The 26440-nt window shown below is 38.1% G+C and overlaps 1 protein-coding gene and 1 pseudogene across 1 annotated transcript in view; both read left to right on the plus strand.

Annotated features, from left to right (window-relative positions):
* The first annotated feature begins 6622 nt into the window (after positions 1–6622).
* LOC145677132 (KRAB domain-containing protein 2 pseudogene) lies at positions 6623–7873 on the plus strand (annotated as a pseudogene).
* An 8796-nt stretch (positions 7874–16669) lies between these two features.
* The window catches only part of LOC145677133 (solute carrier family 22 member 3-like), a gene marked incomplete at its 3' end in the record, with an annotated part of 75564 nt that continues 65793 nt past the window's right edge, over positions 16670–26440 (plus strand). The window contains 1 exon segment of the mRNA XM_081747777.1: positions 16670–16807.

Genomic DNA, 26440 nt, shown 5'->3' on the forward strand with positions numbered 1-26440 from the left:
GTCCAAGCCCCCAGTTTCTTGAATGACAAAAATAATTGAATTCATTACTTACATATTTTTGGAAGTTTATAGTAAACTCACGATATCTGGATTTTGCATATCTATCATAATCTGGATTTTAGTTGTCCCTCCTCCAGTTTTAACGTTCTAGATTCGCCTCTGCTTCCAGCGAATTTGTGTCTATTGCATCTTGTGTAATCTTCGAGGGTTGCTTGCATTCCATGTTGAGTTATTCTAGTAACCTGACCTGGCTAAACCTCACACGATTAGTTGAGCTTCAGGTAGTAATTACCAACCCTGAATGATATTCAGACTGTATTTACTTACATCGGATCCCTGGAAACATTTCAAACTTTACCCAACTGAATAGAAGCAACATGAAATGAGAAATGATGCGGCATCCACATATTGTAGAAGCATGGCGTTGAGCGTTGATCATAGTTAGTGCAAAAAGAAAAGAGAGAAGCTCGACAAGGGGCTTTATTGGGACCAAATTAACTATCGCTAATTTTACAAATTTTACAGTTTTTCTGTAATGTCTCCAAACAGTAAGTTAAGTTAACGAAATATATACGAAAACGTATTTAGATATGCATTAGGTTCATAAATTACCATATAGCATATATTCAAACAAAAAAGGCGAAATTTTGTCGCTGAAAAAGAAAGCTAGAAATACAAAGAGCCCCATTATCTTCAATAGCTTAGGGCCCTATCAAACCTAAATCCGGCACTGGTCACCTTCATTATTCTACTTCTGTTGGGGTGGGCGGATGGGTGGGCGAGGATATCCATCGGGTGGGCGGTCGCCCACCCCCGCCCACCCTTAACGCCGTCCCTGTTTGTGGGTATATGATCCGCGTACTCGTCGTCGGGCGGGAGACCCGCGTTCGATTTCCGGAGGAAATTCATGTAGTTCGGATCACTCGTTCGGCTGTAGGTCCAAATCTTATAGAGCCTTGTTGTTGAAGGGACGATAAACTTTAATCCATCTATCCAACCATAGATCTGCTAGTAGGAACACTAAGTCATCATGTAATAGTGGCTCTGAATCCTAACATTTTAGGTAGATTCTCAGCTAGAGGAAACGTTAGGAGTGGGGATAGTAAGTTTTAGTTGTAATTTACACAGGTAGAACAAGTTCAACGTTCTGCTCTTCTTCCTCCTGATGCGTGTCTGCGTTTACATAGTAGTTCAAAGATTCAGGAGAGCAGTGCGTACGCCACTGCAAACGAGAGAAAATGGTTCCTGATTCTCTTATCACAAGCCCATGTAATTTTATTTTTAATCTCATTGTTTCCCCCCTTCAGTTTGTTTATTCATTTCTTAGCACAAATTTGCATATAACATTTTTTGTTTAATTAGTTGGCAACATTTCTGCACTGCAGTCTGCCTTGTTTACAAGGGGTGCAAAGCTTCGTGAAAATCAGATTAGTGCAGTGAGACCAACAGCCAATCACTGGTCATCGACCCACTGGTAGTCAGATGGGTTTGTTTACATCTACTTTTTTTCTAAGGCTGGAAAGAGTATAGGGCTCCTAATAGTAGACATTATTTTTACTGAAATGGGCCTACGACTCATTTTTGTTTTATTTACCTTTTGTGTGTTGTTTTGTTTATGTAATGTAGTGAACCTGTTTGATGCTTCATATATAATTTTATGTTCGTATCATATGTAGAGTAAGAAAATTTTGTCTTAAACTGGGCCCCTCTCGAGGGAGCTTCCCTGGGGAAAGTTGTCCCCATAAATTACGGCCCTGCTCTGAAGTTTAAAAAAAATCTAAAAGTATAAACGAGGGAAATTTCTACCTTTATTTTCCGACTTTTAAGTTCATAAACTGCTGAAAGTGGGGAAGATACTGAACCTTTTGAAATGAATTTTTGGACATAGCGCTTGATTCGACCAGAGTTGGCGTGGGTCGATGAAAACTTGACCCACGACCCACTGACCCACCCCACCGTGACCCACCACCCACTGACCCACTCTGACACACTGACCCACCACCCACTCTGACCCACCCACCATGACCCACTCTGACACACCCACCATGACCCACCACCCACCATGACCCACTCTGACCCACCACCCACCGTAACCCACCACCCACGATGACCCACTCTGACCCACCACCAACCATGAACCACTCACATCCACTTTGACCTACTCTGACTCACCAAAATCCATCCTCATCAATTCTGAACACGATCCACGGCCTCTTCTGAACTGACTAAAGAGTTTACACTTGTAATAAAACAAGACTGTGAAATTGTCACTAATCGGAGTTTGAATTTCTAGTCAACCGCTCAAGCACCACTCTGTTACAATAACGGTGGATCTGACCTTTAAAATATCAAATGGTAAAGTTTTTGTCAGTGAGGAAATTGAAACAGTTCGAGGTGGGGGAAAATTAGTGTGTGCCTAAAATATACTTGTACTAAGAGACTATTCTTGCAAGTGTTAATTTCTGAACGCATTCCACAACAAACTTCTATTCGCAATGGAAAAGGTTATGGTTTCTCAGTTCACAGTATTTTTCTCACAAAAGACTTGAAAAATCAGTTGTTCATAGGTTATAAAGGTGCTGGGGTACCCTATGTGAGAGCATCTCCATAAGGTATGCTCATAATTGTAATTTGTGTAATCACTAAAACACCACGTTAAATTTAAGTTACAAATATGCATAATTGCAATTATTATGAATATTTATTCAAAAGTAGTTTACTTAAAGCAAAGAAGAGAGTTACTAAAAAGTAGGTACAAAGTTGAATAACACAAATAAGCCATTAGTAATACAAGTATACATTTTCCGTAACTCGTAATTTTCCACCTTAAAACAAATCTGATATCGGATTTATTTCCTGTTGGTAACTTCTTGGCGGTAAATCATCCGCAGTGGAATGATGTCCATCCTTCAGCCAAGAAATAACTAGCTCGTCTACTTTGAGCTTGTCTAGCGGTGGGCCATTAACATTGATGAGCAACAAGTTAGACAATGTTTGAGCACTTAATCTATTTCTAATATCAGTCATCTGTAAATTCATAAGGGATAATCCCCGTTCGCACTCTGTCGTGGAAATTGATAATACTTCTACCCGATTTCTGCAACTTTTCACCGACAATCTACTTGTTAGACTTAAGTCTGATAACGACTTTTCTCGGTCAGTTTTGAAATACTTAGCAAGAAGTATCACCATACAACATCTTTTCCATATCGACCATGTCAGTTGGCAATGTCGACCCATGTAGAACAGAAACTTCATCTACCACGCCTTCGATAGGGAATCTTGTGAATAAATTATCAATTAAAGCCTGATAAACTGATGATTTCTTATTTGTTTATAAATTTAATTTTTGTAATTACACACGAAGGTTTGATACCATTACCAAGTTCCCTCCCCCGTCTAGAAAGCGAAAGGGAACTAGGTTTCTGGAAAGCATTCAGAGGTGAATGGAAATTTCCCTCCTTCTTCAACTTCAATTACCACACTGCTGTTTGCCATATGCCAAATTAGGGTGAATTTCAATTAAATTATCATAGTATAATTATTTCCTTGTTGAATTATCAATACTTTTCAGTGGAAAAAAGGATGAAATTTCAAAGTTCCAAATCAAAGTAAGTAGACCAACGTAAAGGGAAAAAAGTGTAAAATTTTCCATACAATTATACGTACAATCCAAACTTCAAATTTCCGTGTAATTAAGCTTACAGTACAAATTTTACAGTACAATTTACCGCGTACAAAGTACAGTACAGTACTTTTGACCGCGTGAATTGGGAATTGTTGTTGGGAGTTCTAACAAAGATAGGATTGGAATGGAAAGATAGAAGACTCATAAGAAACTTATACATGAACCAACAAGTAAGTGTTAGGATAGGGGAAGAACTGACGGAAGAGAGTGCAATTGGAAGGGGAGTTCGACAAGGATGCTGCCTCTCGCCAACACTATTCAATGTCAATCTAGAAGAGATAGTGAAAAAGAGCCTACATGATGATGATGGCATTTCGGTAGGAGGTAGAATGATTAGATGCATAAGATTTGCAGACGATATGGCGCTTCTTGCACAATCTGAAAAGAAAATCAATAGAATGTTAGAAAAAATGAGAAAGGGCGTTGAAGAATATGGGATGAAAATAAATGTTAGAAAGACAAAAGCCATGGTGATTGGAACCAAAGGGTCTGTGTCAAATATAAAAGTAGGAGGGGAGAAAATAGAACAAGTTAATAATTTTCGATACCTGGGTAGTATTCTTAGTAATGACATGAAATGCGAACGTGAAATAAAAGCAAGGATAGGAATGGCGAAAGAAGCCTTTAGGAGGAAGAAAAGTCTGTTTTGTGGGACCTTGAATAAAGAGTTGAGAAAAAGACTCATAAAATGCTTCGTGTGGAGTGTTGTGTAGAGTGTGGAGTGTATGGGGCGGAAACGTGGACATTACGTAAAGGTGACGAAAATCGACTGGAAGCCTTCGAAATGTGGGTGTGGAGAAAAATGTTAAGAATTAATTGGGTTGAGCGGAAAACGAATGAGAGAGTGTTAGAAATGGTGGGTAAGAAAAGAACACTTTTACATATTATTAGGAAGAGGAGGAGAAACTGGTTGGGACATTGCCTAAGAAGAGATTGTATCATGAGAGACGTCCTAGAGCGTATGGTGGCAGGAAAGGGAGGGAGTGGGCGAAGGAGACTACAATTAATGGGTGATACTAAAACAGAAAGATCATACGTGAAGACGAAAAGGTTAGCGGAGGACCGTGGAGCATGGAAGCTTCTCAGCTGCGGCAAGTGACCTGCCAATAAAGGCAGAATACCTATGATAATGATGTACAAATTTTATGCCTATTTTTCTCACAACTTTATGGGTTGATTGCCCTGTGCTGTGAGCGCTCCATATAATAAACATAAGCTTCAGCAATTATTATAACAGAAAGCAATGGATATATGAAGCCAAGCACTGTATTTTTTTGTTTTTGATTTTTTTTCTGAAATAACATCGATCGTTTTCGATCATTTTTACAAACCAATTCATTACCAATTTTCCATATATAGAAAGTGTCTTCCTCCCCCACATAGAGGAAAATTTAAAAAAATGCTAGGACACATTCTGTTTATTTTCAATAAAGAGTTAATACACTGAATTTCATCTCCGTAAGTTTAACGGCTTGCGAGATACTCATGATTTTTTCGCAAAAATTCGGATCCTCAATACCTCCTTAGGATATTATGCATTATAATAAAAGCAATATAACATCCCAGTTTGGATTGAGGCCTAACTATATACCAAAAGTAATTTCATTTGACTTTGCAATTTGACCGTGATGATCAGGCACACATAGTTACATTCAATTTTTTATAAATAATTTATATATTACAGTGATTCAAAAATGTATTTTTCCAGTAGTTAGCTCTAAAAACTCACAGGTCTCGAAAGCCAAATTGTAGTGTAAGACCTATTGCTATTATTACTATTAAAAATATCAATATCCAAAAGTGCCCGAAGTTCTTTTTTCACTTGGTTAGATATACTCACCTCAGGTAAGTAGACAGAAACAAGTGGAAAAGGAAGGGAAATAAAGGTCTTGAAAGTAAAACGGAGACAAATTTACCAGTCTTCAGAAGATACTGTCTACAATGCAGTGAGCAGAAAGGGTCGGTAGATCATACTGAGTCGATGGGTCGCAGTGGGTCACGGTGGGTGGTGAGTCGCAGTGGGTCATGATGGGTGGTGGGTCGCAGTGGGTCACGGTGGGTGGTGGGTCAGAGTGGGTCATGGTGGGTGGTGGGTCGCAGTGGGTCACGGTGGGTGGTGGGTCAGAGTGGATCATGGTGGGTGGTGGGTCGCAGTGGGTCATGGTGGGTGGTGGGTCGCAGTGGGTCACGGTGGGTGGTGGGTCACAGTGGGTCACATGCTGTTGACCCATGACTCACTGACCCACTCCATCTCTGGATTAGACCAGGGATTTTATCTTTTCACTTTAATTTTAATGGTGTCCGAAGGTGGGGAAAGAGTTTCAAATTGTCTGCCAAAAATAAATCCCCTCAAGCAGGGCCGGCCTTAGGTGGTGCGGGGCCCGAGGATTACAACTTGCATAAGGTCTGTATAACATACACACACACAAACACACACACACATATATATATATATATATATATATATGTTACCGTCAGAACCCGAAATTAGGTAAAACTAGAATTTCCTAGTTAAAACTAGTTTTCTCAAAGCCGTTTCGAAAGAACTAGTATTAACTAGTCAATACTAGAATTTACTATGTTAGTTAGGTAATTCTGGAATTAACGAAAAAGGCTATATAATGTGAATCATATACAGTTTTTACTAGTTAAAACTAGTTCTGACCAAAATGGATCAGTTAACAGTGTTTCTGCAAGTTCGGACTTGCTCCTACTGGGAAAGTATTGTTTTGTTTTCTCTAAGTCTGTTCGGAGCCTTTGTAAAGTGTGCAGGTGCGTCTCTCTTGTCGTGGCTACGCGTGTGTTAGTGTTTCGGGAAGTGTGAGGTGATTATTCATTGTAATGAGTCAGTCCGATAAAGAAACAATTTTGAAGGAAAGATTCTTCAAAGAAATTATTCGTTTGGAAAATGAAAAAGACAGTCACTATAATGCAATGACCAAGGACGTTTACAGTAAACTTTTAACTGAAGTTGAAGAGGCAAAATCTGCTGCAAAGAAAACATCTTTACAGTACAGACGTTTGAAACGGTTTAATGTTTTGGAAATTGGTGAAACAAAAAAACTGGTGTCGAATAGTGAGCCTGTGAAGTACTACTTACCTGCCGAGGAGATCTTTGATGTTATTGAAGCATCACATGTTGCTGTGGGACACGGAGGTCGAGATAGAATGAAAGCTGAAACTTCTAGGAAATATGCCAACGTTACGACTCAAATGATAAATATTTTTCTGTCAATGTGTGAAACATGTCAACGGAAGAAAAGTATGAAAAAGAAGGGCTTTGTTTCTAAGCCAATACTTCACACAGAAATGAACAGCCGATGTCAAGTGGACCTGATAGACATGCAAGCACACCCTGATCGTAAGTTCAAGTTTATCATGGTATACCAGGATCATCTGACGAAGTTTGTCTTACTGCGAGCGCTGCAAACCAAAAGAGCTGAAGAAGTAGCCTACCAACTGACAGACATATTTTTGACATTTGGTGCCCCCTGCATTTTACATTCTGATAATGGCAGAGAGTTTGTTAATTCTGTCATCAAGGAACTAACGACACTCTGGCCTGAGTTAAAGTTAGTCAACGGAAAGCCCAGGCACAGCCAAAGCCAAGGGTCAGTAGAACTGGCAAATCAAGATATAGAAAATATGCTTGCCTCGTGGATGCATGATAATAAAACAACAAACTGGTCAAATGGTCTCCGCTTTGTTCAGTTTATGAAAAATCGAGCTTATCATTCCGGAATAAAACAGTCTCCATACCGTGCGATGTTCGGCATTGAGCCAAGAGTAGGACTTACGACTTCAGCACTGTCATCAGATGTTCTCCAAAACATAAACGATGAGGACGACCTCGTGAGTATTATTGAGGACATGAATGAGCGCCTTAGTGAACATGAAACATTTGATGAAGGAGAAAATGAGGCTGGTCCTAGTGCGGTTGATATCACATCATCCAGGAAAGAAGCACGTGAAAATTTGTCAAAGCAGGCCAAGAAAATGAAACGTATCTCTGATGCCACCCATCCACCTGTTGAAGTGGGAGATAATGTCATAATACCAATCCCGGATGTGGACAGAGCAAAGGCGGATTTTCGGAATGTCATTGGAGTTGTTCTAGAAAAAAATGAAGATCTGCACAAGATTGGAACCAAGGATGGAAAGCTGGATAAATTATATTGCAGGTAAGTTTTCTGTCTTTTATGTGCTCCTTATTGATAGAATTTGTATTAACGTCCTAAACAAGCTAAGGAGCTTTTAACGACGGGACCTACAGGTTTAAGTATGATCCGAACCATTGCTCGGGTTTGTATCCGAGGCGGAGGGCTCCCAGCGGGATTTAGAGCCCGCGACCACGCCCGCAGAAGGCCTTAAGCATTTTCATTTTCGCCTTAAGCATTTTCATTTAAGGCCTTTAAGCATCTCTGGTACGAGATAGCATATGGGAAGGAAGTTGGTTAAGGCCTAGTTTTATAGGCACTATCACATTCTTTGATTGGTATGAGAGGGATAAAAGCTGGAAATCCTCAGTCAGGATGGTGGGCCGCTGGACGCGAACTTGCGACCTTCCGAATGCGAAGCCAGCACTTTACCAACTGATCTATGGCCGCTCGGTAATTAAGAGCTATATTGTATATGTTAACGCTGTTGACTAAGCTCCCCACCACTTTCTTTTCTTTCTTTTTCTTAAGATTGTGGGAAGTTGTAGGTCACTATCACAATTTTGGATAGCAAGCAAGATAGAAATTAATAAGTCTGTGATCTGAAAGGATTATTCCTGTAAACAACTTATTTTTTTGTTTAGATTTTTGAGTAGTCAGCGTGTGACATCATTATTCACAGCTATTCAAATTTCTATACAGAAAGTAAATTGTTTACAGCGCTGATCCTTTTAGATCATAGAATTACTTAAATTCTGTCTTGCTTGCTTTCCAAAATGGTGATAGTGACCTACAACTTCTCACAATCTTCAAAAAACGGAAAAATTAATGGGGAGGAGTTTGGTCAAGTGTTTTATACGTATCTGTAATATTATTATTAACCGAAATAATGATGGATTCTTCACATCATTTTATGTCAAAATAATTTTCTGTTATAATGTCCATTATGTTTTTCCGGAACCGATTTAATAATGTGTAATCCATCTGTTGTTGTCTGCTGTGTACTCACCAGTAGATTGATAACATGTCACGAACTTGATCCCGGTAAAAGACTGTTGTTTAGCTTGTGAAACCGGTACTCGTGAAATGTGCTTTAGTGCATAGGCGTTTTTGTAGGAAATACGCAGATTAACTACCGGTGTTTCTCTGAAATACTAATTATGACGATGTGGAAATTGTGCGTTAAAATACATTATTATTTTGTTTTGAAAAGTCATTATTATTTTTTAATATAAGTGATTCAGGATTCCCACACCATGTGATTAAACAAAATGTGTCTGTTGTAGGTCTGAATTCGACATTTGCCATGAGCAGTTCCTGACACCAGTCGAAGTACCAGATACTGAAATTTCGTTGAGAACTGCAGCCAGGGAAGCAGCATTAACCCCACAAGGGTTCACACGTTGTGTGTGCAAGAAAGCATGTATTTCGAAAAGATGCTTGTGCAAGAAAAAAGGTTTTCTCTGCAACTCAAAATGCCATGATAGTTTACCTTGTGGTAACAAATAGAAACATTTCAGATGTTTTAGCAATAAAAACGTTTTTCTTTGTATTTCATAATAAATATACAATATTACGTCAGTAGATTTGCTTTGGCACCACCGAATTGAATAAGTAGTAGTGCAATAGTAGTGTGTATTTTACCTTGTGCTAACATACAAAAGCATTTCAGATATTTCTGCAAAACGGAAGTCTTTTCTGTGTATTTCTTAATAAATAAGTGTTTCTATAGAATTGTATTTGAACGACAAGGATTCACATGTTATGCATGCAAGAGGGCTTATATTTCGCAAGGTACTGCAAAAACAAAGGATTTCTATGATATTGTGAGTGCCATAATACTTTTTAGAAATATATAGAAACATTTATGATGTTTGTGCAAAAGAAAAGTTATTTCTAAGTGTCTTAAAATAAATACATTTCTTCAGGTTTCACTAGTAATATTGTATTTTAATGAAAATAAATAGTAAACTACGCATTCTTAATAAGCGTTGTCAATTTTACAATTCACTAGTTAATACTGAGTTAATACGAAAGGCTGACGAAACTAGTTTTAACAAGGGTATTCTGGTTTCAACAGATTTCGGGTTTTGACGGTAACACATTTCAGTTAATACTAGTTTTGACTAGTAATAACACGTTTTAACTAGAAGGAAAAATAGTAAAAACTAGAACTACCTAACTAACATCGTAAATTCTAGTATTGACTAGTTAATACTAGTTCTTTCGAAGCGGCTTTGAGAAAACTAGTTTTAACTACGAAATTCTAGTTTTACCTAATTTCGGGTTCTGACGGTAACATATATATATATATATATATATATATATATATATATATATATATAGCGCTCTCCCTGCTGGTCTAGTGGTTAGCGCGTGCGCGTGGTGTACATAGTATCGAGTTTTTACATATAGTTCCAGTAATAAACTTTGTAGCACTTGATAAGACATCTACAATTTTCAACTTACAAAATTGTGCAGAGATAAAACAATGCAATCTTACTAAATCAAACGCCGTTAAAACGAAAATGCAGTCATTTTTTTTTTTCGTATCACCTTAAGATTTTCTGTTATGGTAATGATGATGATTAACTGCTGAGAGGAGTAAATATATTTTGAGATCTAAAATAAAAGGTCTTTATGAAGATAAATTCTAATTTTCAATGAAAAAAATACATGTATGTGATATTAAACATTGCAAACACATCATTTACAGACTTATATGTATACCGTGATTAAGTATTCATATACAGAATGTTCCGGAAAAAGCCGACAAACTTCACGTGTGTTCAGAACCTCAATACACAGAAAAAATCCGCGACTTTGATCGAAAACGCTTATTACATAGATAGAGATAAAAGGGTAAGAGGAATGACCAATTCCAGTAATTACCTTTAATTAACTCTTTATCCGTAATTAAACATTTCCGATCAAAGTCGCAGAAAAAAATTCTTGTATTGAGATCCTGGACACATGATAAGTTTGTCAGTTTATCCCCGGTACACCCTGCATGTTTACTTATAAGCTTGATTAAGAAATATGATTAATGACAAAGATAATTTCGAAACAAATATCTGTTTCTATGTTGTGGAGTCCTCTTTCAGGAGAAACTAAAATTAATGTCCCATCATGAGCGGGTCCCATTTCCCTTTATAATATTTTTTCCAACTGCAAAATGTTCTGGTGAGAACGCTGACTGTTCATTCCTTATAACGTTATTTTTTATTTTATTTTATTTTATTTTATTTTATTTTTTGTTTTTCAGAGAAATAACTCAAATGGAAATGCAGATAGTGAGTGAATTTATTAAAAAATACATATTTCACCCTTGTGTCTCACAATTTTTCAAGAAGGTTCTGTACCAGTATTTCGTAGTTTCCTTCTCTTACAAGTAAACATATCGCTGTCGAAATCTAGTTTCTTGACCAAACTTGGCAGAGAAGTGTGGAATATTAAGAAACGAGCGTAAGCAAAATTTAAAGTGTTTCCGTCCATAAAGACGGCCGCAGTGGCCAAATATCTGATTGATCAGAAAAAGCCAGAACAATGTGTTTCAAGTTTGAAAATTTCATTTTATTTCTAAAACGAGTAAAGGGATAAAAAAAAAAAAAAAAACATTAACAGACACCGCAAGGAAGTAGACATTTATTTGAGGGTATGCTTATCATAACCGCCATCTTCAAGTAGGATATCTTGTATCTTGTTCGACTTCTTTAAATAGGGGAAGGCGGGGTAGAACGGGTAGCGGGGTGGAATGGGATACCCCTCCTATTTCCGCGCTATGGTGCTGCAGCCTTGCGGAAACAGCAGGAAACTAAATGTCGACTCCCTACCGGTGTGTGAAACAAGTAGCGTTAGCGTTGGAGAAGGCGAGTAGCACCTACGAATCATTTAAGTGTTTGCGCTCTGTTTTTCGACGCCTGTTGCAACGTCAACAGGAACAAAGCTCAAGATAAAGACAAATAAGAATGCACAGAATGCTGAAGTCATAATTATAGTTCTAGTTGTTCTATGTTTTATTGACTATAGTATGTAATCTTTCCCACGTAGTTACCGCTGAAGCACTAAACATGTGTATCGGGATATGACGAAATGGGCTACTGATATCACATTGCAACCAAAAAGAAGAAACAGAGACCAGCGAGAAATGTCTACAAACAAACTGTTCCAGGAAGTTGTTCCCTTGCAGCATCGAAACTAGAACCTTCGTCGTCATCCACAGAACCACAATCCCAGATGTGACCACGGTTTCAGGAAGTAGACCTCTTGACGAACCGATTCCAGGACCTCGACGTCAACTACAGGAACAGACAGTCCCCACGTGACAACATTACTACACATGTCACTGAAGGATATTTTACCTTTCCCCAGAGTTAAGACTGGTAGCAAGAGACTCATCAAAAGACGAGTAAAAACGGCAATTTTGACACCATCGCCGTATAAAGCAGCATTAGAAACAAAAGCCTAGGAAGAAGAAGGAAAAGATGGAAGAAAGAAGAGGAAGCAGCAGGACAAGAAGAAGCTGGCGAAGAAGACAGATCACGCACCTGAGTATGCAAGAGAGCTAACAGAAGCAACAAGGAAGAAGAAATTGAGCGCTAGCTCATCAGAGGACGCTACATGCCTTTATTGTGGTGGGTGGTATTCCCAATCTAATGAGGGATTTATTGCGCGTATGCTGTGCAAACTTTGGCCACAATTCTGTGCAAGTGTAGATAGTGTCGACGACGAAGAAGTTTACGGTTGTAAGTACTACCAGCCGTAATTCAGGATACCCCATTGTGCCCCGTGTGTTCACGCCCATGCGAAAAAACATTACTTTCGATAAACACGTGTGTATCCTTAGGTTTGGACACATATCATTCAACTACTGGTGCTATTTATGCCTAAAACTTCAAATAATATATTAACTTAATTTTCAATATTCTTTTGTCATTTTTATTATCCTTACATAGCCATTTGTTAAGTACCCCGTTCCGCCCAACCTTCCCCTATATCAAATTAGGCTATAATTTTACGAGAAATACAATGGTGAAGTCTATTGTTTCTATAAGTTTATACTTCTAAGACAATGAAATGCATATTGATATGAATTCGTCGGTTCAAATATTTCTTAACAGCTGTATCTTTAATTCAAGTCAAGAAAACCTAATGTACGCTAGTGAGAACATCGTAGGTATAATTAGCTTGAAATCGTTATCGACTGCAGACAAAATTAAATGGTGATGAGACGATCACAAACCTTAAGTAACTGATAGAAGATGGATGAGATATTTTCCATTGGATTATTCGAGTTAGAAGACAAACCTTCATAAGCAGTCATCTATCCAGTACGCACTAGTATACATTCGATTTTCATGACTTGATAAAATAAATAAATAAATAAATAAATAAATAAATAAAATACATCCACGGGATTTTTCGCAGTAGAGAGTAAGGTTTGTCCTCTGGTTTTGTATTTTTAATATAGCTGTAATAAGAGAAAGGATATGCAAAGAAGTCGCACTGAGGATGATTTATTTGATACCATCTCGGTATTTACGGTAGTATCACATGACAATCAACAATAACGCCAGGAAATTTTACTTCGTGGGGTATTCAAAATAAAAGAGGGTGTGCACCCACAATAATGATATAGAGGTCTATATTTTTAGACAAACTCAAAGAAAACAATATTTTTTACGCCCAGAGGTGTGTGTAAGGAAAGTTGGGAGAGTGTTAGGGGTGTTGGGGGTGTGCAGAATACTCCCTGAACATAGTATCTATTTTTACAACAGAAATTGTAAAAAATTAAAGAAACTACTGCAGCGTTAAATTCAGAAAATATTTGCTTATGCCCGGAAACTTAATACAAATTATTCATTTACTTGTTAGGGAGAGGCCATACCCTCCCTTGTGGAGTCCATGGATGTACGTGTATTGACAATCGAAAGTAGCGGAGCCATCTTAACGGTACGGGGCCCCGCAAGCAGAATGGCATGTATTCATCACATGCAGTGGCGTATTTGAGGGGGGACTTCCGGGCTTAAGCCTCCCCGAAATCTTACTATAGTCAAGTACAGGGTTTTCATAAAGTCTGGACGGATTTAATTTGCTTATAATTTTCATAAAAATGCTCATAATGAAATCAAATAAAGTGCAAACGGTAGCGGAAGGATTAAATTTTTAGTTGGCTACACTGTTAGATAAGCGGCAACTCTGAACACGTTGAGAGAGGGAGAGGGAGGGCAAGGGTCAGTTTCTTACCAAATTCCATCCATTCCATCCATTGCAACCTTCCATGTCTTCGGGAAGGTTAACCGACACAACTGTCGCGTTTGGGGCACGGAAAACCCAAAGGAATTTGAGACACATGAGGGAGATAGCCCTCAAGTGAACGTTTGGTGTCCTATGATCATCTGATTGGACCGTTCTTTTTTGAAGAGGAGACCGTGAATGCAAATTCGTACCTGGATATGTTGCAGAAATACCTCATTCCGGAACTGGAGGCACGTGGAATCCAGAACGACATCGTGTTCCAGCAGGACGGGGCACCCCCTCACTATGCAATGAAGGTGAGACAGTTCCTTGACGAGAAATTCCCTAACCGATGGATTGGCCGAGGTGGCCCGACCGCTTGGCCTCTAAGATCACCCGATTTTACCCCCTGTGACTTCTGGCTTTGGGGTCATGTGAAAACGGAAGTTTATGCAAAGAAGCCAAGTGGTTTGGAGAACTTAAAGGACAAAATCAGGGAGTCTGTGGCTGGCATTTCGGATCAAGCACGGCGGAACGCAGTGAGTGGATTCCAGCGCCGCCTACGCGAATGTGTGGACGTAAATGGCGCCCAGTTGGAGGTGTGGCGGTGAATGAACTGAGCTGGTGCAGATTACAGGTAAAAATTTAATCCTTCCGCCACCGTTTGCACTTTATTTGATTTCAATATGAGCATTTTTATGTAAATTATAAGCAAATTAAATCCGTCCATACTTTATGAAAACCCTGTATATGAAATATCTTGCAGAATTTTCACATTTTCAGGCAAAGCCCCCCCGAAAGTTAGCAAAGCACCCTCCTGAAACAAAATCGTAAATACGCCACTGATCACAGGTATTAAGAGAAAATTTAGTTATAGGGACCGCAACACACTTGTCTGCTCTGGGGCCTAATATGCTGTGGAAACGGCACTGAAGAGTAGAGTAGAGACGGCACTAGCACGGGGACCCCTTAAGCGCGGGGCCCGATTGGGAACAATCGATCCAATCGGCTTAAAGCCGGCCCTGACCTCAAGTTAGGAAGTTGTAATGGCATATAAGATCTTTATTGAATAAGTGAACTAGTGTTTCTACAAACGAGTATTTGACAAAATTCTGTTTCTAAACCGGGTCTTACCCCAGTTCTAGGAAGCATGGTTTTGTAAAATTGGTAATGTTTTTAGAAGAAATATGTGATATTTTTCACAAAAGCAATGTATAAGTAATCAAAATACCGTATTTCTTCGAATATAAGTTGTACTTTTTTGTCAGCTTTTAGACGTCCAAAATTCAGGTGCACCTTAGATTCGATGGCGTCTTGGATTCGATGTATATACTGCAATATAGGCCTACATATTTATTCATTGCACGTAGGTTACAACATAGAATATACTGCAGTCTTTAATACTAGTACCGTAGTTCAATTAATTTGCTTAAAATTGGTTGTATTACAACGACAGACTGCACAAAGATTGTAATCGCTTACGAACAATGAACATTTTGTTTTACTGATAAGAAAATGCTATCGAAATTATTCCTATTTAAATTTGCTCTGTCAGGACAACAGAGTGACGCTGAAAGTGAAAGTGAAGGGTCAGATTGAAAAATGTACAGAACTTACCAATGTTGCACGGCATAGTACCACATATACTGTAGATAAATAAATGTATCACATACCGGTAGTATGTAACAAAATAGGAATGGTGGTTAAAATAAGAATGTATTAGTAGGCCTACATTATTTCTGTGCCTTAGATTCGAAGTTTTTTTTTTTAATGAGTTTAAATGAGGTGAAATTTCAGGTGCGCCTTAAATTCGATGGCGCCTTATATTCGTAGAAATACGGTATATGCGAATATTATCTCTGATATCCTCAATCATATTCTAAAACGTAATTCAAAGTGTATGCTTGTAACTGTGTAATATTGCACAAGGAAGTCATGATAAACTTAAGTGCTATGTGAAGACAATGTTCCAGTGTAAAGTAAATTCTTAATTTCTTCTTATATGCTACAATAAGTTTTTGAAGTACATAAGAAATATGTAACTTTTTATTTATTTATTTATTTATTTTTGCGACATATTCGTTTACACGTATAAGCACCGTCACTGATGCACCTTCTCCCTATGGATGCTTCCCACTCTTTGCCCTAACTCGCATTCGTGCTTTGTAGTGGGCACCTAGCACAGGGTGGTTCATGGTTTTTGCACTAGTTTCTACAGTATATGTCCGTACGCTGTATTTATATCCTTAACGGTTAACCTTTCCTAAAGTCAATCTGCACCCGGGCAACGCCTCCCACAAGAAATGATTGAAAGGTACTTAGTGATAAAAGTGCATTTCCGATGAAAGAAATATAAATAATGAAATCATAATCATGTATATGTATATAAAATGAGATAGTACACTAAATGGATAAAGGTTGAAAATTTTAATAATTCATTATTTCAGTGGTTTTCGAATGGTCCTTCCCTGTAATTAACAATCACTTCTTCCTCCAATCATATCCTTTACATAAAAAGGAGAGTGTTGAGGATTTCAGGATAGTTTTTTTTTTTTTTTTTTCACTCACCGCACAAAATCTAGAGAAGAAAAGTGAAAGTATAGTCTGTGAGATTTCCGTGAATGTGTAAGCTGAACATTTTGTTCCTAGGAGGAAAAGAACATTTCTAATTTATTTATTTTGAAGGAATACGCTTTAGTTAAACAATTGAGGGCAGGGATAAAAGGTATACGTGTCATGATTGTAGTTGTTGCTAGGTTACAAAACAGATGTCATTGTATTGATCCTTTGTTTCTGATTCTGAAAGAAGATTGCTGTTTGATTGAAGCCAACATATTGGAAGGGGATCAAGCAGCAATAAATCTGCCCTTGAGCGGGTTTTTACAAGCAGTCGCCGCTGCTTTCCTCAATCTATTATCAAAATCATAGCAAACACTGTAGGCTTTGTTCCCAGCTTTAAAAATGCAATTACGTTAAAGCTTCTAGATATTGGCTTAAAAGTCAACACCCCTGCACTAACCGAATGATACATTTCGTAATCATTCAACTCTAGTTAAGTAGTAATGGTGACACGCAAAAAAATTTTCTTCAAATCTGGATATTATAGATTGTTGGTGAACTGTTAGTTGAGTATAAGCTGCACTTATCATACATCATCCATATGTCAATAAGATTGGAATTTGTGACCAGTTTATAGATCAATTCCAGAAAATATAAAAGTAGAAGTGGCTTTATCTGTCTTTTCGGTGCTTTTAAGTACAATATAGAACCACTTTCTACAAGAGTAAATCCTTTTTTTTTTTTTTTTAAAGAAAAAAACTTATGATTCGTTATATATAATATACTGTCAACCTCTTAAAATAACTCTGGTTATTATAGTTAATATGACTATTTCACATATTTCGCTCAAAAATACTTCAACATTCGTTACTTTGTTTATTGACGCTCCAACATTTTTGTAATACTATTATATTTGTGTCCCTTATAGCACCGAGGCTATGTGAGAAGTGCCTCTGGTCCTACAATATCCTTGAAGGTGAGATCCGAACCACCATAATGGGTTTAATGCTTTCCCGCTGAGGATCGATCACGGCGACTCGTGCATCAAAGGCACGCACCTTAGCTACTAGGTCAGCGGGAATAACTTCCAAATTTTACGTTTGAAACATCTAAAACAATTCTATTTCATGTTCCATAAGAAACCATTTCCACTGTATCACATCACCACGGTATCACACATAGCAAAATCAATTTATTTTGGATGAGCCCAAAATGGCTTGCTATTGTGATTATCGCTGCCGGTCAAGTTTAGTCACACTCAGAATTTGCAAACAAAATTCAGTACTCCGTATAGGAAGACATGTTTGTGCAGGTGGCAGAATTAAATAGTAAGTAATGCAACTGTATTTTATTTTACAAGATTAAGATGACTAGCGTAAAATCATTAAGTGGTTTACGATGGTTAAAAGTAAGTGCATATGAAAGTTTACTGTATTATATACTATTTTCGGCCGGTGTGGAGAAAAGCTGTATTTTATGTATACCTATAAGATTGTAGCGTTACTTCTGTGAAGCAATTACAAGAGATATAGAAACTCATATGACAGCGAAAACCCATGCGTTTTAACTACCTTTCCTCACCCGAATACTCACCGTCCTGACGCTTTGTTTCCTTCGAACGCCAGCTTCGTACTGCCCTCACTCGATTTGATAGCGTTCGTGCTTTTTAATGTATACCTAGCACATATTGGTTTGTATTTTTTGCACTAGTTCTTATGGTATATATCCAGATACCGTATTTATACGCAAATTATGAACAATTACAAGCAACTACTGTGAAGCAATTACAAGAGATATAGAAACTCATATGACAGCGAAAACCCATGCGTTTTAACTACCTTTCCTCACCCGAATATTCACCGTCCTGACGCTTTGCTTCCTTCGAACGCCAGCTTCGCACTGCCCTCACTCGATTTGCTAGTGTTCGTGCTTTTTAATGTATACCTAGCACATATTGGTTTGTATTTTTTGCACTAGTTCTTATGGTATATATTCAGATACCGTATTTATACGCAAATTATGAACGAATTTTAATTTTTCAGTAATTACTTCTGCTAGTTCGTTGAACTTCATCATGTCACCCAGCGCAAATCTTTTGGAGGACAAGAAGAAGGAAACTAGTGAAAGACTTATAATTTTTCCACAATTATTTCGATTGGTGTACCTAAACTTGACCTACACCACGGCTGGATTAACCCATCTGGAGGCCTGGGGCTAGAAAAAATATGTGGACCCTGGTGACCACCTAATACATTTCTGTGAAAATACAGTAGGAAATTCAAGGGAATAAGTTTCATATTTTTGGTTATATTTTATTTTATGATGAACATTGTATCTTCATTATTCTTTTTAGATAGTCAGTTGAGACTTTGATCAGAATGGTGGCCCTATCTACCTTGAGGCCCGGGGCTATATCCCCCTAAGCCTCCCTTAATCCGGCCCACACCTACACGAAAATATCTATATATTTTTTTGGTATTTCATAATTAAATGTTTCAGTAATGAAACAATAGTATAGTATGATTGATAATTCAGTATAAGAAACAAGATCAAGAAAGTTAAATGCGGTTACACGTACAGCATGATTCTTTTAAAACCGTTCAGTGGCTCCATGCAATGGGTAAGGTAAAAATGTTGGACTGATGAATCCTACGTGAGTTGACTTCGATTAACAAGAATTGCTTCCCGTGGGTGTGCAGTTCTCCGAGTGTATGGAATAACCGGGAATATTTCTTGCATCGGATTGTCATTTCAGATGAAAATTGCATCTGTTACGACAATCATAAAAGTTCAGGACAATGGTTGGATCATCATGATTAACGTCCAGGACCGTTTCCTAATCCACTTCTCCAGCTACGGAAGGACTTTTTGCTCGTGTAGCGCCACGCAAGGTGCAACCATCAATGCAGATCGTTCCAATACTGAACTTGTCCGAAATGCACCATAAACTTGTCCGCAAGCATCCAGGAATGGTCAACAGATATGCTGCTATCTTCATCTTGCACGTCAATGCTGTCACGCAAATTACAGAGCAAGTTCTCCATGAATTGCAGTATATGCGTAAAGTACTTTCTCACCCATTCTATTCCTCCAATATCTCTCCCACTCTCCAATATCTCTATTACCACTTGTTACTGTATCTCGATCACTTGTTGGGAGGAAAGACCTTTCCTGATGATTGAGCAGTGCAACGTGAGGTTGAAGACTTCTTCGCAATGCAGACTTTAGGTCGGCTTGGAGACTTAAGTTTTACTATATGGATTTACTGAAAAAGTAAAAGCAATAGAAATAATTTTATCTCGAACGATTTAGTTGAACGAGACAATTAAAATCCATGGTTCGTTGGAATTTAGCGTCCCTTTTCAGCACCGAAGCTATATGATACAAGAACTTACAGTTAAAGGTGGAATGCAAACCACCATAACGTATTCAAATTTCAAGGCTCTCCCTCCAAGAATCGTACCCGGAATAGCGTGCACCAAAGGCGCGCGCTAGCCACTAGACAAGTAGGTTAGGACAACTAGAATCATGTAAAATCCTAAATACATTGATAGAATTGGAACATGAATTGTCATGGTTTATCGGTAGTACTTTAAGATTCAAAATTAGCTATAAAAATTCAAAAATAAGCTCTACTATATATGTTGAAATAAAATTAAGAAAGGATTTTACATAGGAGCGCAGTCAGGGGTGGAAATCGAAGGTGACGGTCATTAATAGATGGGCCTACAGTCTGATTGGGCTACGTCAGCAGAACACAACCTTAAGGAGCAGAGAGCACAAGCAAACTTTCGTAATCGATCAACTAAAAGGATAGATAGCGCTTGATGCAGAATAAACGTAGACTGAAAATGAAATCTGTTCCAAAAATGGAAAAGTTCGGTTTAATGTCAAAATGTGGGTTATGTGCCTGACACTGCTCAGTTAAAATCGGGCTATCTAATATTCACTGTGGAAGTTCAAATAACCGCCAGAAGAATGAGCGTGGGTCTATGTCCCACCAGTTCTGAAGTAAAATCTGGGCTTTTTACTCAACGTTTTCATTTTGGCACTTAGCACGGATTTTATAGTCAGTCTACAAATAAGTTTGATTAATATCCGAGTTTCCCATTTTTTACTAATAATTACTGATACTAATAATTACTCTTACTAAGGGGACGTCGTTCTGTCGCGTCTCCCTTCATTCCTACTTCTCAGCATAATATTTCCAATTTGACCAGGGTAGTTAATATCTTTTTTTCTTTTTTATTAATCGAGGTAGTCTATTCAGTAACGACGCTAGGTTTAACTTCTGGGAACGGAGCAAACGGAAGGGCAGAGAAAGTTTTTTTTGGGGGGGGAGAGGTAGCATTCATTCTTTTGTATACCGAAAAGGATAGTTTTATATTACTTGCCCTAGATTACAATACAACATATCTAGGGGGCAGACGTAACCACTAGTGAGCGGCCCCCCTCTGGCGTCGCCACTTTGCCTATTGTAAGTACGAGTTCTAGTAAGTTCTAGTTCAAACATGTGTTCTTATATTTTATTACTGGAGCTTCCGTAACAGGTAAGGAAAGAAGACTAATCGAAAATGTGTAAACTTGTGGCGCCCTTTATTATGACGCAGCAGAATCAACACAATCCAGCTTCTTGTTGAAGGAAGGTCTCCTGTTGTATCCCCACTCCTGGGAACTTCCAATGTACTCTATTTGCAATTTAATTATGTCTAGACTACGTGTTATCAATTTTTCATGATGTTATTTTTCGCTCTACGCCGACCATTCTTCCTGAATGTCTAAAGTAATCCTTAGTTTTCAAACAACCAACTTCTCGTAGCTATGAAATGATTAGAATGTCTCATTGTGTTCAAAATGAACTACCCACAGTTTTTTCTACTTTTCTCTGTAAAAATAATTTGTATAAGAATAAATGCACGCCGAAATAATAAAACTTCTACTGTTATTCATGATTATTACAGTAAATTTTAAATTTATGCCATAAGATATGTTTCGAGTTAACGCTGGATTCTAAGTTAAAATTTTGACTTTTAATTATTTCATTTCCAGCATATATACTTTTAAAATCACAGTAATTAAAAAACATTATTGGAAACTTTTCTGGCTAAATTTCATTTTGCAGACACATTGAAAACACTTTAATATCACCAATCTTCTTTATCATTCATATGTTCTGGTATTTGACTTTTGTTTATATCTGGTCTTTAATTGTTACACATGTAATACCTTTTTATTTTTGATAATATGAAGAGAATATTTCAACACTGAATATGTTATCAAGATACTATCTATAATCAGGGGTGGACTGGCTATGTAAAAAGGGCGCGGTCACATACTCTGGGGGGACGCCGTCCATCTGAGGCTTTCGCTTGTATGGAATACCCCCTCCTAATAAAAGAAAGTGCCGGGGGCTTACAACAAAAGATTAAGTAGCTATTACAGTTAATCACGATAGAATTATACAAATTCAATATTTTCATAAACAAACAAAGAGACTTTGAGTACTAAATACGAGGGTGTTTTTTAAGTAAGGTCCGTTTTGTTGTAGACATTAGTAGTTCGCGCGCATACCGCAACTAGCGTGTGCGTCGTGTACCGGCATGCCTCGGGAACAACTGTGCTCAGTTTCAACTCTGTAGCTGACCTGTACGGTTGTGTTCTGTGCTTTCACAATGTTTAAGACTATCAAGTCGCCCGCCGCGTGTGAGGTTCGCTCAGTGATACGGTTTTTGTCAGCAAGTAACCTGTCTGCTGCAGAAATTCATCGACAGATTTGCGAAGTGTACGGTGATACTGTTATGAGTGCAAGCTAAGTGCGTAAGTGGGTACGAGAATTCAAAAACGGCCGTGACAACGTCCATGATGAGGACCGCTCCGGTCGCCCTTCTTCGATTACAGACGATTTGGTGGCTTCAGTTGAAGCGAGGGTTCGTGAGAGCAGGCGCTTCACAATAACAGGTCTCTCAAACGAATTTCCTGACGTGTCGAGATCAGTGCTTTACAAAATTGTTTCTGAACACCTAAAGTTTAGGAAACTGTGCTCCCGTTGGGTCCCGAAACTCCTAAAGAGGACCACAAAAACCAAAGATTTGAGTGTGCCATGAAGTTCTTGACTCGTTATTACGAAGAAGGTGACGGCTTGTTGAGTCAGATCGTAACTGGAGACGAAACATGGGTTTCGCATATCACGCCCGAATCGAAGCAACAGAGCATGAGTGGAGACACACACTTGCCTGTAAAGGTGAAGGCCAAACAGAATCTGTCCCAGCGCAAAATCATGGCGTCATTGCTTTGGGATAGGCATGGTGTTTTGTTGGTCGACTTCATGCAACGAGGAACCACTATCAATGCAGAAGCATACATGCCAAACCCTGTGAAAGCTACGCAGAGCGATTCAAAACGACGCTGCATGCTGACAAAGGGCATTGTTTTTTCCATGACAATGCAAGACCTCACACTGCAGGTCAGACCCACGATTTGTTGAACAGTTTTGGCTGGGAAGTTTTAGACCATCCATCCTACAGTCCTGATCTTGCGTTAAGCGATTACCATCTGTTCCTCCACCTCAAACAACATCTCAGTGGCAACCGTTACAATGATGATGACGATGTGAAAACGGCAGTGAACTCTTGGTTATCGGAGCAGGTGGCAAGTTTTTATGAAGAGGGTATTTTGAAATTGGTTGAGAGGTATGATAAGTGTTTGAACAAAGTTGGCAACTATGTCGAAAAATAGAGTAAAGTATGTACTTTCTGAAAATACATTTACTTTTTTGAAATAACCTTTCGTTGTGTACTTAAGTTCAAACGGCCTTACTTAAAAAACACGCCTCGTATATTAGGCCTATATAAATCTGCATACTTTAACTGAGACTACAAAAATCACACCAGTTGTTTAAATTCTTCAGCTACATTTGTTAACAGCCTAATTATAACTGAAGATTTGGGTTAAGTTTGGGGCTTATGCTATTTTCCATACTTTTGTCCTTTTAAAGCTATGTTCATCATAACATTAACTTATTGTTCATCTATTTTTAAAACCGTTAATAAAAAGTATACATGAAACATTTACTACAAATTAACAAAAGTAAATTTAGAATTATATACCTACCTAGCGAAAAAAGAAATTCAAAAACAAAACTGGAAAATGAAAGTAAAGTCACCGCTTTATGCTTGAAGAAGCCTTCGCATCTCCTTGCTTTTCTCACACATTTTGTCAATAATAAGATTGTTGTCTATTTGGTCAGAATGTCTCTTTCTGAGTTCATCAAGAACAATGATTCCAGATGTTCATCTGTAAGTCTTGAACGGAGTCTTGTTTTTATGTAACGCCACTAGCGCCCCTAACGGCAGGAGTGGGAGGGAGAGACATGTAAAAATGATCCAAAATGACCGAGATTAGAGTCAAATCAATATATTTCGAAGTCGCTGAGATCATTAATGGTACCACCAAAGCCTAAAACAGAAAAGGCAAGGCCGTAGGCCGAGTAAAGACGGGATCGCGGGGTGGAGCAGTGGGGATGGGAGGGTTGATATATAACAATCATCCAAAATGACCGATATTAGAGTCAAATCTATAAATTTCAGGGTCCCTAAGATCATTATAATGGCATTCCCAAAGCCAAATACAGAAAGAGCGAGGCCGCAGGCCGAGCAAATACTTGGATTTAGGGCGGAGCGTGGGGTTGGTAAGGGTGATATGTAAAAATCGTCCAAAATGACCGATATTAGAGTCAAATCTATATATTTAGGGGTGAATCTAATATCATTAATACCATTCCCACACCGAAAACAGAAAGAGCGAGGCCGCAGGCCGAGCAAATACCGGGGTCTGGGGTGGAGCCCTAGCTGGCCAAAGGCTAGCGAATTTATAAAATAATTATGTATCTTTGTTTTTTTTTTAATTGTGTTCAGAGAGGAAACTGTGCGCCTTCCTGAGGCTAAGAAATGTCTTAGCCCCTCCCGAGGAGGGCGCAAACGCACTGATGTGAGGAGGGCGCAAACGCACTGATGTGAGGAGGGCGCAGTGGTCATCGGGCCGGTACTTGATTATGGCCAGTCCACCCCTGTCTATAATTAAGACCAAAGAACAAGTGTTATCGATTAACCTAATTAGTTCAAAGGTACACAACTTGGCTGTCTACAAAGGAGAATCTAAAAAAAAAAAAATCATTATTTTTAACAATTCATAATTATGCACCCTCTAGAGGAAATGATTCGGAAGCCTTAAAGCAAATGGATACGATATCACGTTTTTATACGAAAATTTAACAGGAGCACATTTTTATTGGGAATACAGTTAAATTTATCCTTTCATTCTTTACATGGCGCTTTCAGTGCACAAGGAAAGTCCATTTTCAGTCATTTTGGACATATTTAGCCTTTATGATCTCTATCTGGAGCTTAAAAGTTTCATATCCATATCATCATCATAGGTATTCTGCCTTTATTGGCAGGTCACTTGCCGCAGCTGAGAAGCTTCCATGCTCCACGGTCCTCCGCTAACCTTTTCGTCTTCGCGTATGATCTTTCTGTTTTAATATCATCCATTAATTGTAGTCTCCTTCGCCCCCTCCCTCTCTTTCCCGCCACCATACCCTCTAGGATGTCTCTCATGATACAATCTCTTCTTAGGCAATGTCCCAACCAGTTTCTCTTCCTCTTCCTAATAATATCTAGAAGTGTTCTTTTCTCACCCACCATTTCTAACACTCTCTCATTCGTTTTCCGCTCGACCCAACTAATTCTTTCCATTCTTCTCCACACCCACATTTCGAAGGCTTCCAGTCGATTTTCGTCACCTTTACGTAATGTCCACGTTTCCGCCCCATACAGTACAATCATATCCATATAGTGTATTGTAAATAACTCTTTTATAACATGGAAAACAGTGTTGTTTTTCCATGTATTTTAGTGTACCATTCAAATTTTATGTCTCTTATTCACACAACTTTGGTAAATGGACTCAGATCCTTGTGCTCTGGACCCCAACATATTTTGACCCCATGGTGTGAAGATCATTGGAATTCCCAAAGAAACTATACACTACATTTTGTCGAGATAGAATAATAGTTATATAGTTTATCCTGCAAAAATGTTTTGTATGTATATGTTTAAAGTTGCAACATGGGGTAGATAGCTATGACTCTTTCACCTCCTTATTCTGCGTGCAGTGCAACACCAAATGATAGACTCATTTCGGAAAGTTAGAAGAGCGCACACGTGTATGCACTAAGTTTATATTAAAATCAGGTAAGTTTTACGAGAGTTATTGTGGGAGAGATAAATGGACAAATAGACACATAATTGTCGATTCAGTCTAATGGCAGAAGCTCGCAACGTTTACTTCAATTCCTGAAGACGTCTAGGATGGTCAATGCACACTTGCGGAGTGTGTAATTATCTCGTTGGTAAACCTGTGGGGGTATGCAAAAAGGTAAATTAGGGCTTAATATAAAAAGGAATTGCAGGAAGGTTAGAAAATAACATTCATGGTTGTATTGGAATACCACAGAATACAATCTAGCTAGCTTTTGTTGTTGGGTTGATGACTCTCCAAGTCTCTTAATCCATAGTTAATAAATACGTTTTAATGTATTTATCTGTACTCAAGCTTCAAAATTGAAGTATGCATTTATAAAAAATTTGTATCCTAAAAGGAGAAAGATGTTATTTTATTTATTTATTTAATTATTATTATTATTATTATTATTATTATTATTATTATTATTATTATTATTATTATTATTATTATTATTATTATTATTATTATTTGGAGAAAATAATTCTATAAACGTATT

Source organism: Thermobia domestica, unplaced genomic scaffold, assembly GCF_964235325.1.
Source record: "Thermobia domestica unplaced genomic scaffold, izTheDome1.hap1.1 HAP1_SCAFFOLD_644, whole genome shotgun sequence".
Classification (NCBI taxonomy): Eukaryota; Metazoa; Arthropoda; class Insecta; order Zygentoma; family Lepismatidae; genus Thermobia; species Thermobia domestica.